This window comes from Mesocricetus auratus, unplaced genomic scaffold, assembly GCF_017639785.1.
Source record: "Mesocricetus auratus isolate SY011 unplaced genomic scaffold, BCM_Maur_2.0 Super-Scaffold_100676, whole genome shotgun sequence".
Taxonomy (NCBI): domain Eukaryota; kingdom Metazoa; phylum Chordata; class Mammalia; order Rodentia; family Cricetidae; genus Mesocricetus; species Mesocricetus auratus.
The window spans coordinates 61,875,173-61,896,568 of record NW_024429266.1 but is presented as its reverse complement, the minus strand read 5'-3'; positions in this window follow the sequence as shown (position 1 = coordinate 61,896,568).

Genomic DNA, 21,396 nt, shown 5'->3' with positions numbered 1-21,396 from the left:
TCAGCCTGCAGGCAGTCATTGAGACTGCCCCGTCTAGATCATGTAGGGCAATCTAATAAATTCTCTTTGTAATATATAATCATTCTGTTGTTCTGTTCCTCCCCACCCAATATAGGTGGGAGTAAAGATACAGGGAAGACATTCTAGCGAGGACCAGCTCCAAAGACTCTAGGGTACTCAGAGGACCAAGTCATTGGGTGGGTATGTTGAGAAACAGAGGTAAAATGGAGAGGTGTGGTTAGAATAGAGAACACATCCTTCTCCAAGGGCTTGGGTTATATCCTGTCTTCCTTTCTTTTCCTGTTGTTGTGACAAAAATACTCTGACAAAAGCACCTTATGGAAGAAATGGTTCATTCTGGCTCCCATCCAAGGCTGAGTTCATCACGGTAGAAAAGCCCAGGCAGCAGTTTGAAGTAGCTGGCCACAAAATATCCACAATCCAGGATTAGAATGCATGCTCGTGCTCACACAGCATTCTCCATTGTACACAGTCCAGGATCCCAGCCCAGGGAGTGGTCCCACCCACAATTAAGGTAAGTCTTACCACATCAATTATAGTAATCAAGATAATCCCCCACAGGCATGCCAATAGGTCCTTCTCCCAGATGATTCCAGATGCTGTCAAGTTGACAATTAACACATACCCCTACATATTGTAAAAGCAAATGTTCAAACTGTAATTGTTCCCTTAGTGGCATCCACTCCAGCCTTCCTGGATGCTGCTTGCTCCCACTTCAGCTCCTGAAACCTGGTCCTCTGTGAGGTCTGGTGTCAGTGGAAAATGAGCTCTATGGCACAGCTACCTGGAGGACGAGAGAACTTTAATGCACTTTCAACCCCAAACAATTCAGAAAGGGTTTAGAGACACTGTCCTGTACTCAGCACCACGTGTGGCTTGTGGGATGGAAGGTTAGGGTAGAATAAAAGGAAAAACAGATTTTCTGTGATGCTCAGTTTTCATTGTCAAGTTGGCTCCATCTGGGGTCACTTGGGATGGGAAGGACTGTCTAGATCAGGCTGACCTGTGGGCATGTCTTTGGGGGATTATTTTGATGACGTTAATTAAGATGGGAAAGAACTACCCATTGTGGGGGGCACCAATCCCTAGCAAGGGGATCATGAACTATGTAAAGGCAGCAAAAGAAGTGAGCACCAGCACACATGCGTTAATTCACAGCTCTCTGCTTCTCTGTGAGTGTGACATGACCAATTCATGTTGCCTTGACCTGTGGGCAGTGATGGACTGGAACCTGGGATTGTGATCCCAATAAACCCTTTCTCCGTTAAATTGCTTTTTAGTCTATTTTTATCTCATCAGCAGAAAGAGAAAGAGCTGATTCCATCTTTAGTTCTAGAATTCCCCAGCCTAAGGGCTGGATTCCAACAGCAGTGTGTCTCATGGAATTGTTGCAACTATGACCCCTCACCCTGCCTGTCCTGGTTCAGGTCACACTGTCCTTAGGGTTCAGATGTCTGAAGTAGTACGCGGTGTCCCCTCCTCAAAGCAGGGAGGGTGGGTCTGGTCCCATCCTATAGTGTCCCTTCCTGTCCCCCTATACACCACAGCCTATCTCTACAGGGGTGGTGGAGAAGGAAAATAGGCTGTGACCCACCATGTGTCGCCTTTCCAGTGGGGACAAAATTCAACAGCTTGAAAAGTCTGATTCAGTAGCTTGTAAGCACTGAGGAGAGGAATTTTAAAAAGCTGATTCTAGGAATGAATTAGTAACGAGTTTCTGTTAAATTTTTAAAGTTGTGCTTGTCATACCGTTCAGTGACCATTAGCCTTTTGGAAGAATCCGCAGGGTTTTGGTTTTGTAGATTTCAAGTCATTCAGAGTTTCGGGAGGGAGTGTGTTAGAGAACCTCTGAGGAAATACGCCCCCCCCACCTCCATGTGTGACAGGTGTAGACGTGCGCCTGTGCTCCTACACATAAAGGCTAGAGCCAACCTTGTTTGTCATTCCTCAGGTGCTGTCCACCTTATTTTATGAGACAGTGTCTCTCTCTGCTTGAAGCTTACTGGTTACACTAGTCTGGCTAGCCAGTGAGCCCCAGGGGTTCACCTGTGTCCACCTCCCCACTGGGATTACCGCCACAGCTGGCTTTCAATGTGATTGTTAGAGATGGACCGTGTATCCTTCACGATTGTACAGCAAGCACTTTATGAACCATCTCCCCAGCTCTAAAGCCAAGCTAGTTATTTCTAAGGTGTAAACAAGCACCTCCCTCTCTAGGATATCCTAGACTCCTGGGACACTCCAGTGGGGCAGCAAGCTGCCCTCCAGACTCCATCCCTCTCTCTGTTCTCACTCTTTAGGCTTTCTCTTCTCACCCAGGGCCCTGCAGCCTCCCCCCCCCCATAACCAACACTCACGCCTACATTCTTTTTTTTTAAACATTTTTTTAATTTTATTTTCCAGTTTAAATTTAGATAAGAATCAAGGTTGCTTCACAAGTCAGTTCCAGGTCCCTCTCCCATTCCCTCCCTTCCTCCCGTGCCCTCCCCCCCCCGTTATCCCCTCATTTCTCCAGGGAGGGTGAGGCCCTCCATGGGGGTGTGCATAGTGTGTCATTTCATATAGGGCAGGGCCTAGACCCTTCCCCAAGAGTTCAGGGTGAGAGTGCACCTCACATTGTTCTATGGGAGTCCAAAGTCCGTGTGTATACTTGGGATGGGTACTGATCTGCTGCCCAAGGCTCAACAGATTCCCTAGGCCTCCTCACTGACACCCAGATTCAGGGGGTCTTGATCAGTCCCATGCTGGCTTCCCAGGCTAATGCCTGGGATTCAAGAGTTAACCTTTGTCTGGTCAGCTGTTTCTGGGGGTTAAACTAGCCCAGTCTTAATCCCTTTGATCATCAGTCCTCCCTCTCTGTTACTGGCTTTCTTGAGTTCAGCTCAGTACTTAACCAAGGGAGTCTGCCTCTTCTTCGATCAGCCACTAAATAAAGTTTCTGTTTCCCAGACTCTCTGGCCATAGGATTGTAGGCTGGCACTCCCCAGATCTATGTCTAAAATCCATATATGAGAGAGTACATGCCATGCTTCTCTTTTTGTGACTGCGTTACCTCACTCAGGATGGTTTCTTCTAGTGTCATCCATTTGCCTGCGAATCTCATGATTCCATTATTTTTTTCTGCTGAATAGTAATCCATTGTGTAGATGTACCACATTTTCTCTATCCACTCTTCAGGTGAGGGACATCTAGGTTGCTTCCTCACGCCTACATTCTAAACCAATACTCTCCTCATTCTTTTCATTTCACCTCTTCCCAAGACACTGGGAGTCAAAGGTCCAAGCCCCGTCTCAGCTTTTCCTGTCACCTCTCCTCAGAGCCAGTATGTGCCATCTATCTTCATTTGTGATTAGTGACTGGCCTAGTTTCCTTTCTGTTTCCGTGAGAAAGCACCCTGACCAAAAGTGACATGGGGAGGGAAGGGATTATTTGCCTTACACTTCCCAGTCATAACCCATCATGGAGGAAACTCAGGCAAGGATGTGGGGTGGGAATGCTGTTTGCTGGCTTACTCTCTGCTCACTCACTGGTTCATGCTCAGCATGCTATTTTAAATACACTTTAGGACCACCTGCCCAAGGAATGGTGCCACCCACAGTGGGCTGGGCCCTCCAGCATCTATTAATAATCAAGATAATCTCTCAGAGATATACCCACATACCAACCCGATAAGGGTAATTCCTCAACTGGGGCTTCACCTCTCGATGACCATAGGCTGTGGATGACATGTAGAAGTTGGAAAAGACCAAGATGATACTGTGCAGAGTCTCCAGAAAACCTACTGATACTATCATTATCATCATCACCATCATCATGTAGATCATGGGGATCAGACTCACTTGTTGGGACTTTCAAGCAGGTACTTTTATTTGATGAACCATCTCTCTGGCCCCCACCTTATTTTTTGAGACAGAGTCTCTCACTGGCCTGCAATTCCACAAGTAAGCTAAACTGGCTGGTCAGGAAGCCTCAAGAATTCACCTGCCTCTATCTCCTCAGTGATGGGATTTCCAGTATGTTATTTCTATCTTTGAGTTGGCAGCAGCCAATTGAGTCTTTCTCACACCACATTCTGACAGGCTTCCTCTTCCACACTTAAGAACCCTGTGCTGGACTGGAGAGGCAGTCAGCGCTTCAGAGTTCGTATTGCTTTTGCAAAGGACCCTAGTTCAGCCACTGTTACCTACATGGACTGGCTCATGAGTGCCTAGGGCTCCAACTCCAGGAGATCTGACACCTTCTGGCCGCTGTGGACACCTGCATTCACACTTGCACATACTCCACTCACATACACACATGAGCACATACTTAAAGGAATCCTGTGGTTACGCTGGGGCCACATACAGAGTCAATGACTTTTCTTCAGCTCATGGAAAACTTTAATTCCATCTTCTCCATTTATTCCCCCGGGGAATGTAATTGAACATATTCACAGAGAGTTGGGACTAGAGTGAGGCCGTGGCCACCTGCCATAGTCAACAAGGTGAAAGAGAGATGGAGAAAACATATATACAAGAAAGCCATTTCCCAAGCTTGTTTGGTGGGGCTGTCATAACCAGGTGCCTCAGTACCACAGGAAGGCATTCTGGTGTTGCCTTTACTCAACTTCTTTCCCGCCTCAGTGGCAGGAGAATAATGACCCAAAGAATCTACATCAAAATTAACATATAAAAACAACCCACTGGCAAGGAAAGACAGGAAGCCATTCCCTACCTAGGCTTTACACAACAAATAGAGCACATACAAGAAAACCCTGCACCAGACAAAAATGCAAATGACCCCTGCACCAAACAAATATGCAAATGACCTACCGTGAGTCTTGAGAGAGCTTATCCCTAGCTCCCTCTCCTCCCCCCCTTCTTGGGAATGGCCTCCGTTTTGCAATAAACTGTCTTATTTTTTTATTTCTAGCCAGGTGCTCCTGATCTAATTCTTCACTGAATACTTCAGCAGGGGCCCTAGGGCTCAGATGCAGGTCTCCAACATTCCCAGTATTTCTAGTTGTTGAAAGGGGGTGGATAGGAGAATCCCTCTTTGCTGTGGCTGTTGCCCTGACATGACAGAGAACTACTCTGGAGGCATGGGGAAGAGAAATGCTGTAGGGGATCAGTCCCGCCTCCCTTCCATCTGTCCTGAGCCCCTCAGCGCGCTCGCCAGCCTCCTCCTGCAGAGCCCTTCCTCTGATGGTCGGTGAGCAGGAGGCCATCTGCCTCCCTGCCTGTAATTAGCTGCACACTGGTGCTTCTGCAGCAGGCATCCAGAACTGTTATTACGTCTGGCTTTCTTCTTTTTAAGTATGATGTGTGTGCCTCTCTGGGATCAAGGCTTCCTCCTGAAGTGGGGTGTGTTTCCAGTGCCTGGGAAGAAGCGCAGAGACGAGTGACTACACTCTCTGTGTGGACTTGGTGCTGACTGACTGTGGATCGAAGCTCTGGGAGAGGCTTGTGAGATCGCATGGCTAATCCCGAGTCGCTACGTTTCCCTCAGGCCAGCTCATGAACAACTCTAATCCATCCTCCAAGACAAGATAGGAAAACAGAGGAAACTACCGGTTCTTGGGAAGTGGGCGGGGCCCCTCACTTAAGAGTCTGAATGAATCTCTCACCAGCTGAGAATTAAGAATTTCCCCGCCATTAACAACTGCTTAAGGCCCCCCTCCCTTCCCCAGCTAAAAACATGCAAGTGTCTAAGACTTCCATGGAAACCCCTTGTGCTACCTTAGTGACTCCTGGTTTGTCTTATCAAACATCCTACAGCATAACTGTACTGGCTTAAACATCCTTTTCCTTTCCCTCTGCACACTCTTCCCTCAGTCATGGCAATGATTAGTCTTTAATTCATTCTCTCTCTCTCTCTCTCTCTCTCTCTCTCTCTCTCTCTCTCTCTCTCTCTCTCTCTCTCTCCTCCCTCCCTCCCTCCCTCTCTCTCTCTCTCTCTCTCTCTCTCTCTCTCTCTCTCCCCCTCATGTGCAGGGTGGTGTGTGTGTGTGTGTGTGTGTGTGTGTGAGATGAAGGCCAAAAGTGTCACATTTAGGTGGCAGACAAGAGCAGCAAGTGCTCTTCGATGCTAAGTTCCCAATGACCGGTTTGGCTCGTTGATTTGGTTTGGTTTAGGGCTCTGAGGATGGAGCCCAGGTTTTGCACAGACTTAGCAAGTGCCCCACCCTTGAGCTACATTCCCAGCTCATAATTTTGAATCTCTGATCGCCCTGCCTCCACCTCCCAAGTGTTGGGGTTACAGGCATGCACCACCATGCCCGGCTCATGCAATACTGAGGATGGATCCCCCGGCCTCGGGCATGCTAGGCAAGCACTCTACCGACTGAGCCCCGGCACAGTCTGCAACCACTGATCTTTTTCATTTCTGAGGTTTCGCCTTTTCCAGTTTGTCACAGAGTTGGAACTGTGTGATGTGAAGCCTTTTTAGTTGGCAATGCACATTGAAGGTTTTCCGTATCTTCATTCTGTCAGCCATACTTGCCAAATGCCTGCTGTGTACCACACAGAGTCTCAAAAACTGGGATTCGGGCATGGAAAAATGATCAATTCCCTCGCCCCAACCACAGGACGAGGCTAATGATGTGGAAAGAGTCAGTAATGAAGTAAGCAAATGAGAGATCTTGTGATGTAGCTCTAAGAGGGAAATAACCCAGCTGTGTGAGAACAGGAAGCTGGCTGCAGGGCTTTCAGGGGTCCTCTGGAAAGTGACATGAGTCATCTGCAGCATCAAAGACCCTCACTGCGTACCACTTGCTGGTATGTTTTGATGCTCAGGTGACATGTGGGGTAGTATTCTCAAATTGTCCAAAGGATGCCCGTAGTTACAAAACAGCAAGTAAACTATGTATGCAACCACCATGTGTAACTGACCTTAATTATACTTGTATATTCAATTGTATTCAGGACCAGAAAGATGACTCAGCAAATAAAGGTATTACCTGATGGCCCGGACTCAATCCCCAGGACCCACATGGTGGAAAAAGAAAACAACTCTCACAATTTTCCTCTGACCTACACACACACACACACACACACACACACACACACACACACACACACACACACCACCTTTAAACAAATGGACTGAACCCTTGGTTCCGTGGCAAAGTACTTGCTGTACAAGCATAATGACCCGAGTTTGGGTCGAGAGGCCATGTAAAATCTGACAAGGTAGCACATCTGTAAACCCAGAGTTCCCAGACTGCAGAAGCTTACAGGCCAGCTAGCCTGGTATACACATGGCAAAGAAACCCTGCCTCAGATGAGGAGAGAGACAAGAATACTTAAGGTTGTCTTCTAACTTGCACGCATATACAGTGTGTGTGTGTGTGTGTGTGTGTGTGTGTGTGTGTGTGCATGTGCACACTCCCTGCACATCTCCAGGGCCAAGGAACACTGGTTCAGGAGGAACACTGCTCAGCAGAGGGGCTGTTTCTCATTTCCACACTGAAGCATCTTCCATCTCCCTATCTTTTCACCGCCAGGAGGCTTATCTGGGACCCAATGGCACCAAACAAGGAGGCTGTGGTTTGCATGTTCTCTCAGAGGGATCTAGGACAAGAGTCAGAGGGACGCCAGAGGCACGAGGAGGCTCCGCCTACCATTCAGACTTGACCTTCCATCACTGCGCCCCCTCGCCCCCCCCTCCGCCCCCGGCAGTTGGCAGACCTCAGTTTGTTGTAGTCAATCCCTCTCACCCTCTCCCTCCTCCCTCTCTCTCCCTCTCTCCTCCCTCCCCTCTGTAGAGTCTTAACTGCATCCTAGAAGAGATTGTGAACCAGAACCACCAGCTATGCGCACTGTGGTAGTTTGATGTTTCTCCATAGTCTTGGGAGTTTGGATACGTGACCACCAGTTGGTGGTGCTTTTTCGGGAGGTTTAGGGGGGTGTGGATTTGATGATATAGGAAGTAGTCCCTGGGGGTAACTCTGACAGTTCAAAGACTCACGTTATTTCCAGTTTGTTCTCATTGTTGCTGTTTTCGCTTCAAGATATGACCCCTCAGCTTCCAGCTCCAGGTGCCATACCTGCCTTCTGCTGCCATTCTGGCCCCATCATTATGGACCCTAAACAAAACCTATCTCTAAAGCCGGCCATTGGTGGCACACGTCTTTAATCCCAGCACCTGGGAGGCAGAGGCTGCTGGATCTCAGTGATTTGGAGGCCAGCCTGGTCCATAAAGTGAGTTCCAGGACAGCCAGGGCTTCACAGAGAAACCCTGTCACAAAAACAAACAAACAAAAAAACCTTATTTCTATAAAGTGTCTTGGTCATGGTGTTTTTATCATAGCAGTAGGAAAGCAATTAGAACACTTTTCCAAACTCTCAACTCAATAAATTTTTGTTTTCCTAAGCCACTGAATTTGGGGATAATCTGGTCTACAGCAATAGGTAGCTTTACATTTAATACAGCACATTATTAGACAACAATTAATTTTATCTTACTGGCTAAATTAACCAATCTGGGCTAAATTTTGGGCAAGCCCTGAGGGGTTAATGTCTTTTCCTTCCACAGTAACATCTTCCTGTTTCAACAATGGAGCCCTAGAGACCCCGTGCTCCACTGGAAGGCAGGGACAGTGACAAGCTTCGCAGGCTGACTTGGGGGCAGGTCCATTGAGAGGTTATTTTTGGCCAAGGGCTGGAGAGTTCTGTGGCTTTCTAATCACACCACACAGCCAGCTGTCTGCATGTCCTAAAGCCAGTCTCTCCGCAGCCCTCCCACAGTCTAAAGACACAGTTCCGGTGTGTGTGGGGGAGCAGGGACCAGATAAGGGCACCGCCCTCTGAGGGATAGGAATATGTCCCTTTCTCCAGTCCCCATTCTCCTTTCCTCTGTCATCAGCTACTTTGACTATGCAGTCCTCTCCTCTGTGACTGAAGGTCACTCAGTCTCTCCTTTATCTCCCCCACCCAGGGGGTCTTTCCTTTCCAGATAACTTTTGTCCTTGCTGCCTGCTGACTCCTCCCTCTCTCTCTCTCTCTCTCTCTCTCTCTCTCTCTCTCTCTCTCTCTCTCTCTCTCTCTCTCTCTCTCTCTCTCCATTTCTTCTACCTTTTTTGATGTTTGTTGCTGCTGCAGCCATTGCAAAACCTGGAGTTTGACAAAGAATTTCTTGAAAGCCAAGGATTAGCTTTTGAGAGAGCTGGAGGGGTGTGGAGATGGCTCAGTCAGTAGAGCTCGTATGCTGCACGCAGAAACGTGTGAATCTTCTCTTCCCTCGTCACTAATTTGAGCAATTGCTCCATGTGCTCTGACTAACTCCAAGTTTGGAGTTTTGTCCCCTATAGAGACACTGTGGCCCCTGTTCTCCACACTGCATCCCTTGTACAGCCAGGATATTTGTAGTTTTGAGGGAGGTGCCACAACATTGACATTGACATTGAGGGTTTCAGCTTGGACCCAGCTACCTTTGTTTTGATAATACACATGTTTTCACAAAGCTGAGGTTTTGGGGTTGCTGCAATAAAAAGAAGTGTCACCCAAAATTCAATGTGGAACAGAAAATGAGGACATCAGTCTCCAATGCCAAGTCTGGCCCATCATGTGACACCAGAGTTCATATCTGTGAGCAGTTATAAGTTGGAAATGAAATGCTAATACTCAGTTTTCTTTCAATTTAAGTGGTTTCCGTCCCTCAAGAGGCTATAATTGTTAGTACACAAATACTCAATAAATTGATACTCTTTGTCTCTGGGCACCATGAAAAAGTTACTGAAGTACTAAGAAAGCAATGATCCCAGAAAGTTTGAAACGTCTATTGTTTTTAATGAAGTTGATCAGGTCAGAGCCTGAGCTTGACAGCCCTAACCAACTGGACTTGGCTTCTCAGGCTCAGTAGATCAAGCAAACAGTGTAATAGTGAGAAGTAGGAAATGGAAATTTATTCAATATGGCTACATTGGGAAAGAAAAAATGAAGATGGCCTTGCTTCCCAGCCTGGAGAAGAAAATTTCCACAAGAAAATAAATGCGATTCAAGGTGATGAGTGCTGTTGAGTACTTCAGGGGTTCTGGGAATCTACCTGGAAAAAGAGAAGACCGTTTCCCACAGAGACCATTTCTAGGAGTGGGTGTCTGACTATTTTGGTGAGCAGCACCCAGTGCACTGTGGGAAAACAGAATGAGGGTGAAAGGGAGTAGCAGAGATGTGGCCAGGTAACAAAGGGTCACAATATCTCTTTCCTGGCAGAAATGAAGATATCCTAAAGAGATAATTGTGCCCCTCCCTTTGTTAGCAAACTATTGAGACAATGGTACCCAAGGAGTTGGAATTTCCCCAGTAAATCGTGGTGCTATCCAGACAGGAAGCTTGTCTCCTGGAAAGAGATTTCACACAGTTCTTACACTTTTCAGACAACCTTACAGGACAGTCTGGAACCCAGACAATGATGGATCAAGAATGAGCAGGACCTCACCTTGAGATCTGTAGTGGAAGAGGCTCCTGAGACCCTTCTCCTCCCTGAGAGCTGTATACAGTTAATGGCAGCTATAGGGGAGGAACTCAAAAAGTCCATCCAGAAGATCTATGGACAGTTAATGGGGGAATGAAAAGGCCACTTTCTTCAGTTCTGTGGCACTAATAAGTTGTCACTACTCCAGAAGGTAATCCCTCACCCATGCTCCTATTTAGCAACTCTAATTAAACTCACTGGGTCACCAAAAAGAAAAGAAGAGAAAAGAAAAGAAAAGACAAGGGAGTAGAAAGGAGGCAAGTTGGGAAATGAAAGGGAGTCAGCAGGAGTGGGAGAAACAAGAGAAGGTAATGGGACGAGACGATCAATATACACAATATGCACAAATGAAGACACCATCATGAAACCCATTATCACATATAATTGATATGTGCTAATAAACATTAAAAATATTTGAAAAAATCTACACTGGAAAAAAGAACCATGTTTAATTACAAAATAAATTACAAAAACCTCTCAGATCTCACCATGTTTCAAATGAGTTTACAATTACATGGCAGGCTACATTCATCGTTATCTTTGGGCTGGCAGACAACAGGTTAGGCATGCCTGGCCAGGACCTGTCTCTTATTACCAGAGAATCACATTTTCTTCCTATCTGGTTGGTCCAGGTGGTCAATGAAGTCTCCATTTGCCCAAGATTTTACCATAGCCAGAAACCTAGCAGTGCTTGGGTCATGAGATGACTTTTGCCCAATTAGATAAGAATGAGGGGTAAGGAGGCTCAGCAGGTGCCAGCATGAAGCTCTCTGGAAGAAAGTCTACACAAGGGACTGCAAATATCCTGGGGGCCACTTTCTCTGGTCCACATAGTCTTAGTGCACACCACTGAACTTCTGTTTTCTCAGTAACATCATCTGTTCTAGTTTAGTCTTCTCTATGACCCCAAAGGTGTCTACTACATTGTATTTTATGCTAAAGCTTAGACTTCAGTTATGAGACCATTGATATCAAGCATGCTACTTAACATAGACAAAATGGCATGGGTCTAGGGGAATAGCTCATTCAATAAAAGGCTTGATGGTTGAGCATAAGGACCTGAATTTGATTCCTCAAAACCCATTTTAAAACGTGGGACATGGCCGGGCGGTGGTGACACACACCTTTAATCCCAGCACTCAGGAGGCAGAGGCAGGCGGATCTCTGTGAGTTTGAGGCTGGGCTGGACCGACAGCCTCCAAAACAATACAGAGAAACCCTATCTGTAAAAACCAAAAAAAAAAAAAAAAAAAAAAAAAAAAGTGGGACATGGTGGTGGTACACACTTATAACATCAACATTGGGAAGAGGGAAACAGGTGGATTCCTGAGGCTTGGTAGACAGACAGATTAACTACTTCCTGAGTTCCAGGTCAATGAGAGATACCACCTCAAAAAACAAGGTGGGGACCAAGGAGATGGCTCAGCAGTTTAGAGTAATTGTCGCTCTTCCAATTGTAATTGTTGACCTGGGTTCAATTGCCAGCACCCACAAGGTGGCTCTCAACTATCCTAACTCCAGTTCCGGAATCTGACACCCTCTTCTGACCTCTGAGGGCATCATGCCTGCTTGTGGTAAATATACATACATGCAGACAAAACTTTCCTATGTGTGAAATAAAATAAATCATAAAAGGAAAGGTGAATGGAGTCTGAGGGATGACTCTCCAGGTTGTCCTGGCTCCCTAACAGTGCTCATGGTGTGCACATGTACCAGCTCACACACGTGCACACTCATCCACACACAAGAAAAGGTGACTCCTTGAGTCCCTTGTCTCAGGAGCTTAGTTGAGGTGCCTGTGAATATGATTACAAGCTTATCTTCTTTGCCCAAAGGCAGGGCAGTATCTGGTTCATTTCTTAAGACACGATTCTACAGTGATTTATGAGCTTAGGGTTCCCATACCCATTGAATGGGATCACTGTTCATGATAAAAGAATCAATGAAGTGGAAAAAGAAACTCATTAAGTGAAGGAAACCCCTTTTAATTGCTATGTCTAAGTAATAAGCATGAAGTAGTTCATCTGTGGCATAAATGAGGGTATTTTACAAGAGTGTAAGTCAGCCCAAAATAGTTTCCAGGATCCAGGTTGACTTAGAACCCTCCTAGGAATGAATTTTTCCCTGCTGCTTCCATGAATCTATGCTATTGTTATAGGTGAGAGTTGGTATTTGGAGAACATTGACTGGTATGTCCAGGATCTTGTGTCCTAGACTAAAAACTGTAAACCAGGGGACCTGTTACTAGTAACAGGTGATATGGTTTGTTCCATGGTCCTTTATGTAGCTAAGAAGAAGAAAAAAAAAAAACAGACACCTGCAGCCAAGCCTGAGGACCTGATTTTAATCCTCAGGACCTACATGGTGGCAAGAGAGAACTGACTCCTCTGATCACATGCTGACCACCGCATGCACATACCACATGTGTGTGCACATAGACACACACACACACACACACACACACACACACACACACACGGCACACACAGAGACAGAAGTAAATGTTTTTAGTTTTGGTTTTGTTTTATCGTGGGGCTGGAAAGATGGCCCAGAGATGAAGAGTACTTGGTATTCTCCCAGAGGACTAGAGCTTAGTTCCCAGCACCCACATGGGGGAGCTTACAATCACTTGTAACCCGAGTTCCAGGAGGTCTAGCAGCATTCTGACCTCCACAGGCACCCTCGTGTGTGCATATATACTACCATGTAGACAACACACACATATGTGTAAAATAAACATAAATGTTTTCAAAGGTAATTTCAGAATTGGAATTTCAGGGAAAAATTGGAGCCTCAAAGCCCAGGGTCCAGGAGACTTTTGATACTCTGTGGGTCGTTTAGATAGAGCCCAGACTTCCTAGTCTGTAGGTGGAGAGTTTTTCTCACCCATAAGCATATGCTATACCTTGGTCTGGGGTTTCCAGCCTCTGCCTTAAGTTTCTTTTCTATGTTAATCTCAATGAATCTCTTTCCACCACCCACTATCCTGCCAAAGTACCATCCCTCTCCACGGCCTCTGCTACTGGTGTCTTTGATGTTTTAGATTCTCTATTCGCTAATTTTATTTTCAGCCTTTCTTGCTTTGTTCTCCTAGACCCTCTTCTGTCTCACAGCTTTTAAGAGCTGAATTTACACATATACTCACATCTTGTCCAAAACCAGGGTCACCTTCTTCAGCACCTCATGTTGGGATGCGTGTTCTAATGGGGTCCCTGGTGCCATCCACCTGCTTCTCTGTAGATCATGTGCTGAGGGTGATTTTGAGCCACTCTCTCCTGAATATTGGAAAATGTCTCAAGACAGTTCAAAGTTATCACAGCTTCGGGTAGGGATGGGAACAAGGATCGGGGATGCTGACAACTGAAAAATGTAGTCTGATTTTTCTCTGGGCCGCCAGCTCACAAATGTCACAGAGACTTATTATTAATTATGAAAGCTCAGCCTTAGCTTAGGCTTGTGTCAACTCGTTCTTGTAACTTAATTTAACCCATAGTTTTTAATCTACGTTCTACCACGAGGCTCATCGCCTCATCTCCGTACTGCCCATCCTGCTTCCTCCTCCTCTGGCTGGCGACTCTCTGTGCACCTAGATTCCTTCTCCCCTTCCTTCCTCTCCCCCAGAAGCCCCGCCTCCCCTCTCCTGCCTACCTACTGGCCCCTCGGCCTTTTATTACACCAATCACAGCAGCGCGTCTTCCCAGTGTACAAATATTCTGCAACAGGAAGAGAATATATATGCTAGCCCTATAACCTTCACCTCAAAGAATCATCCTGGCCAAGGAAATTTTAAAAGTTAAGAAAAAGTATCATCCTCAGTTACATGTGGGTATGTGTCTGCGTGTGGCTGTGTGCACGAAAGTACAGGTGCTGCAGAGATAATGGTGCCAGGCCTCCTGGGGCTGGAGTTATACAGATGGCTGTGAGCAGCCTCACATGGGCAACTAGAAACAGAACTTGGTTCCTGTGGGAGAGCAGCAAGTGCTCTTAGCCACTGAGCAGTCTCTCCAGCCGAAGAAAACATTATATATATATATATATATATATATATATATATATATATATATATATACAGATGTATACATACATGTATATATACATATATTTCATTCATCTTATATTGTAAGTTTGTGTGCCTTAGAGTATGCATGTGTACTATGCCGGTGCAGGTGTCTTCTGAGGCCAGACGAGGGGGTTGGGATCCCCTGGAACTGGAGTAACAGGCAGTTGTGAGCCTTCCAGTGTGTGTCTGAAAAACCAGTAAGCCCATTTAACCTCTGAGCCTTCTCTCCAGCCCCTTAGAGCATTGCTCAATGATTCTTCCCTGTGTTGACTCCAATTATCCCTGCCTGTCTATTACCCTAGTGGATCCTACAGCCTGGAGTGTGTCTCCTGTCTCCACCCATCTCCCACTGTCCCTCAGGTATCATCACTTCCATAGGGAGTCTTCACTGTCATAGCTTCTGTCCCAGTGAAATCCCGGTCACCTCCATAGAATACGTCCCAGTGTAATCCCAGTCACCTCCATAGAATACGTCCCAGTGAAATCCCAGTCACCTCCATAGAATACGTCCCAGTGAAATCCCAGTCACCTCCATAGAATACGTCCCAGTGAAATCCCAGTCACCTCCATAGACTACTCTGACCTAAGCTACCTTGGAGAGAAAGGAGTTCATTTGGCTTACAACTCCAGGTTATAGTCCATCTTTGAGTGAAAGCCGACAGGCAAGCAAGCAGCTGGTAACATCACATCCATAGCCAAGAGCCGAGAGAAACGAATCTATCTCTGCCTGCTGGCCTCCCTCTTCACTCTCAGTTCAGGACCCCAGCCCATGAAATGGTGCCACCCACCCTCAGACAAGCTGTGGTGGCGCACACCTTCAATCCCAGCACTCAGGAGGCAGAGGAGGGCGGATCTCTGTGAGTCTGAAGGCAGCCTGGTCTACAGAGTGAGTTCCAGGACAGTCAGCTACACAGAGAGACCAGGCTTTGAAAAAAAAACATCTCTCACTGGCATGTCCATAGGTGAACTCAACCGAAGTAATCCATTCTCATGTGACTCTAGGTCATGACAAGTTTACATTTTAAAACTAGGCTGAGTATGGTGGCACATGCCTGTAATGTAGCAACTTGGGAGGCGGAGGCAGGGTGAAGCCTGTGAGGCGAGGTCTAGCCTGAGTTCCAGGCTGTCCTATGTGATTGGGGTCCTGCCTCCATAAGAAGCAAAACCAATCACAACTTGTTCTCTTTTGTGGGGGATGGGGTATTAAGAGACAGGGTGTCTCTGCCCTGGCTGTCCTGTAACTTGCTCTGTAGACCAGGATGGCCCATGGAACTCTACCTCCCGAGTGCTGGGACTAAAGGTATGTGCCCTTACAACTGGCCCATCACAACCTCTTAAGTAGACTTGGATGACAAAAATCAATCCTCCACACGGGCGTGGACTTTGTGAGTGTGCAGCTTGCACACTCCTTCTCACCAGCCAGAGGGCAAAGGAGACCCTAAGTCCAGAGAGTACAGGGGTCCCTCAGCTCCCCCCACACTCCCCACTCCCAGCTGTCATCATTTGAAGTCACTTATGGTTGCTGATGAAAGAAAAACGCCACCTGCTCTCCCTGCTCCAGCCACGTGGTGTCTTCCTCTCATCTGAAAACCCTTTTGTGACCTTTGCTAAGTCACTTCTGAACTTCAAGGTTCAGCTCGAGGAGCCTCCTCCCCACAGGCCAGCCCACCCTGCCACGCCTCACAGCGCTGGGTGAGCTGCCCCATCTTCCCAAAGTGTCCTGACTCCAGTCACCTGTACCCACACTCAGCACGCAGTTGGGACAGGGGTGCCATGTTAACCACACTACTCTGAGCAGAGATTCCAGGTCTGCTGTGTACTTTGTGACCTTAGGTGACCCAACAGCCATGTGTGCCTCAGCTCCTTGTAAAATGGACTCGAAGGGTCCCTTCCTTCATACAAGGTCAGGACAAAGCATCTAATGAACCCAGTGCTTGGCAAACAGTCAACCATTGTTGTTGTTTTCTTGTCTGTGAACTCAGTTATAGACTGTGCAAGGCTAGAAATCCATCTGCTTAGTCTACAGCAGGCGGTTGATAAACAGCGATCAGGTTTGTAGACTCCCTGAAATTAGAAACCAAGGGAAATTTACATACTTATTTTCTCCCCATTTCTCTCTATTCTTCTTTCCTGCCCTCCCCTCCATTCTCTCCTCTCCACTTCCCTTCCTCTCCTTTCTCTCCCTCCCCCCTTCTTCTCTGTTCTCGACCGCCATGTCCTCCCATTGTGAACAGGTTTTCTCTGAGGTTAAAACAGACCTTCTTTCTTGGTGGGAAGTTCGCTGAGATACAGAATGGTTTACAAGAAAGTGAAGCAATTGGATAGTCTAAAGGGAAGTGGGATGCTCCCTCCTGCTCAAAAAAAAAAAAAAAAGGAAGAATATGGGGCTGGAGAGATGGCTCAGAGGTTAAGAGCACTGACTGCTCTTTCAGGGGTCCTGAGTTCAATTCCCAGCAACCACATAGTGGCTAAAACCCATCTGTAATGAGATCTGGTGCCCTCCTCTGGTCTGCAGGCATACATGCAGACAGAACACTGTAAATAAATAAATAAATAAATGGAAGAATAGAGCCTGTCTCTCACTATTATGTTGTGAAACTATTATAAGAAGATGAACTTAAAGAAAATATTGAAATATCAAGTGTAAATCATTTGTTTTCCTAATCCACCCTTTGTTTTATTTTGTTCTTAAGACACAATCTCATGTAGACAAGGTTGCGTTTGAATTCCCTCTAGACCTTAACTTATGATGCCCCTGCCTCCACATCCCAAGAGTTGAAATTACAAACATGTGCCCTGAGTTCAAGAACGGATTAAAATATAAGATATTTTTGTCTCAAGCAAAATAAAGCAAAACTTGGTACCAAGGAACAAGGTACTATAATCACTTAAACCATATTATTAATTAACCTGCCCTATTCCTCATCTTATGTAGGCCAAAACAGATTTTTCGGCTCGTACTATATAAACAATTTTCTCATATGTGTTCCACATCTAATCTGGGTTGACAAAGCTGCTAGGAACCCAGGCTTATGTTGGCTTGGCTGGTAACCCCTCAGATGCCAAAGCTAGAAGAAAGACTCATGGAGATCTGACCCTTGGCATTTTCTGCTCTGGCACGGAAGTGATTGGTGCAAGCTACCACACTGCAAGCCCATAATTAGGCCTGGTTATATGGTTCTTTGCACTATGGACAAATAACGAAGGCATTTTTTTTATTTTATTTTCCAGTTTAAACGAAGGCATTTTGTGACTAGAAAGAAAAGAAGATATCTGTGATTGAGCTTTAGATGACACCCCCCAGACACAGCTAGGGATGGTTAAAATGAGTGTTCTGTGTGTGTGTGTGTGTGTGTGTGTGTGTGTGTGTGTGTGTGTGTTTGGGTATTGTTGGGGAAGTCCTGTGCATTTGTCAATTAAGTACTGTCTGGCCAATGGGGAATCTAGATAGGAGGGACTAGGAGTCCAGGAGGACTCTGGGTAGGAGAAACACAAAGAGTCAACATGTAACGCCATGGGGGTAGGAAGCCTGGAACTATTCTCCGGTATGAAACATACTTAGATTAACAATTATGGGGTAATTACTTAAGTCAGAGCTAGCCAGTAAGAAACAAGCAAGGCCAACAGCTTCATAATTAATATAGCCTCCTGTGTGTTTATTTGGGACTTATGCGGATCTGGAACCAGGCGGGTGGAAAGGCTTCTCTCAAAGAAAAAGCTTCTCTTAACAGGGTATGTTGGAGCTAATATTTGCATGTGTGTGTGCATGGTACTTAGAGGGGAGCCTCAAGTGTCATGCCTTGGGAAATGATTTGTCTTGTTTTGTTGTTGTTTGTTTGTTTGGGTTTTTTCATTTTGGTTTTGGTTTTGGTTGTTGTTGTTGTTGTTTTTCCTTTGAGATAGGGTATCTCACCAGCCTGAAACACTCCAATTCAGCTAGCCTGTGGCTGGTCAGTGAGCCTAAGGGTCCACCTGTCTCCCTCTCCACAGCCCTGGAATTACAGGCTTGTGCCACCATACCTCACCATTTTACATGGATGCTGGGAGATCAAACTCAAGTCCTTGAGCTTGTAAAGCAAACACTTTGCCAATTGAGTCATCTCTTCAGCCCCACCCAAAATGAGTTACATTTCTGTTGGAGGTGACATACATCATACTCTTCATAGTTAATTAGAATGACCTTTAGAGCTTTGTCAGAGGACATGAGGACTAGATAAATGAATCACTTAGACCCAATTCTAAACCAACCTTATCCCTACTCTTCTGACCCAAGTGAGCTTTATCCTTAGTAAAGAATGGACTGAATGATAAAATTGTGTGTGTGTGTGTGTGTGTCCACTATGTTCTTTTCTTTTCATTTTTGGGGGGTTGTTTTTTGTTTTTTGTTTTTTTGTTTTTGTGGTTTTTTTTTTTTTTGGTTTTACGAGACTGTATTGTTTTGGAGGCTATTGGTCCAGCCCAGCCTCGAACTCACAGAGATCTGCCTGTCTCTGCCTCCCGAGTGCTGGGATTAAAGGCATGCGCCATCACCGCCCGGCGGGGGGGGGGGTTGGTTTTTTGTTGGTTTGTTTTGAGACAGGGTTTCTCTGTGTAGCCCTGGCTGTCCAGGAACTCACTCTATAGACCAGGTTGGCCTTGAACTCACAATGATCTGCCTGCCTCTGCCTCCTGAGTGCTGGGATTAAAGGCGTGCACCACCACTGCCCAGTTGTCCACCTTGTTTTTTGAGGCACTGTCAATTTAGTTAGGCTGACAGCTCAGCAATTCTCAGGGATCCAGCGGACTTCCCTTCCCTCTGTCACAATAACAGGGGTGCATCATCACACCATACATTACACATTACATCATACATCACATTGTCATACCACACTGTCATACCATCACACATCACACATCAACATCACACATCAACATCACACATTATACATCACACATCACACCATTATACATCACACATCACACCATCACACATCACACATCACACATGACACATCATACATCACATTGCCATACCACACTGTCACACCATCACACATCACACATGACACATCATACATCACACATCACACCATTATACATCACACATCAACATCACACCATCACACATCAACATCACACCATCACACATCACACACCACACCATCACACATGACACATCATACATCACACATCACACCATTATACATCACACATCAACATCACACCATCATACATCACACATCACACATCATACATCACACATCACACCATCACACATGACACATGACACATCATACATCACACATCACACAGCACACCAGCACACCAGCACACTAGCACACTGTCATACATCACACCATTATACCATATCACCACACATCATCACATATCACACCATCACACCATTACTCTGTCACACCATCACACATCACACCGTCACACATCACACCATTACTGTCACACATCACACCGTCACACATCATGCCATTACACTGTCTGTCATACCATCACACCATCATATCCTCATACTGTCACACATCACACCGTCACACATCACGCCATTACTGTCACACCATCACACCGTCACACATCACACCATCACACCGTCACACATCTGTCTGTCATACCATCACACCATCATATCCTCATACTGTCACACATCACACCGTCACACATCACACCATTACTGTCACACCATCACACCGTCACACATCATGCCATTACACTGCCTGTCATACCATCACACCATCATATCCTCATACTGTCACACCAGCACACAGGCTTTCACATGGTTCTGGGGGGTCTAACTTAAGCACAATGCAAGAACTTAACAAACTGAACCATCTCCCAAGACCAGATAATAGGACTCCTAAGGTGTCTTCTAGCTGAAACGCTCACTGGTCTATGGAGAGGAAATTCTGAGGAATTGCCTTCTTTCTTGGAGAAAGAGATCCTATTAACAAAGACTGCACCATACTGGGAAGAAGTGCCCTTTTAGCACCAGCTGAGGGACTTTGTTCTAAATAAATGGGGAAGCCGTTCAACACGGGAGAGGATGGTTCAGAGAGATGGGTTCAGAAATAGCCTTTTATTTTCAGCCAGAGTCAAGCTGGAGCCTTGAGCAGGCTGGATATGTCTATTGCTTTTGGGAGATGCCAAAGATGTCTCTTCGATCAAAGGAGATATTAAGCGAAGCACAAATTTTTTTTTTCTTTAATGTTTTCTGAGCTGCTCTCGGGCCTGGGCCCAGGAAACATTGGGATTGTAACTGAGACGTCGGGACTCTTGGCAGTGTTAGGTTCTTGTTTGGCTGGGTACAACTCTTTATTTATTAAAGCCTGGGGCCCTTTAGACCAAGGTTCTGTGTATTAATTTATGCAGTTTGCTTCCCTAGAGAGAAAGCCAATTTGAATACCCCCAGCTTCAGGCTGACCCAATTTGTAGCCAAGATACTAACTCCGAAGCTTTTCCTTTATGTGCTCCTATTATGCCTGTAAAAGAGACTTGGGGTTTGTGCTATCAAAGTGGCCAAAAGTCAACACTTCACTCCTTCCTTTTCTCCCCTGTCAGCATCAGAGCGCAAGTGAGTTTTCAACATGATTCACACAGCCTATATTGCTCCCTGCTCATTCTATCCAATCTACAGGCTCACACGAATGGAATAAGACCCCAGTCCCTGTCTGCAAGGGGCTGGTCAAGCCCTGAGAAGACAGACAAACTACTCCAGAAGAGTGTGACATGAATGTCAAGTACAAAGGGGATATCAGGCTGGAGAGCTATGTCTCAGCAGCGAAAAGTGCTTGCTGCTCTTGAAGATGACCAGAGTTTTGTTCCATCAGCCACACCAGGAGACGCACAGCCAGCTATAACCCCAGCTCCAGGGC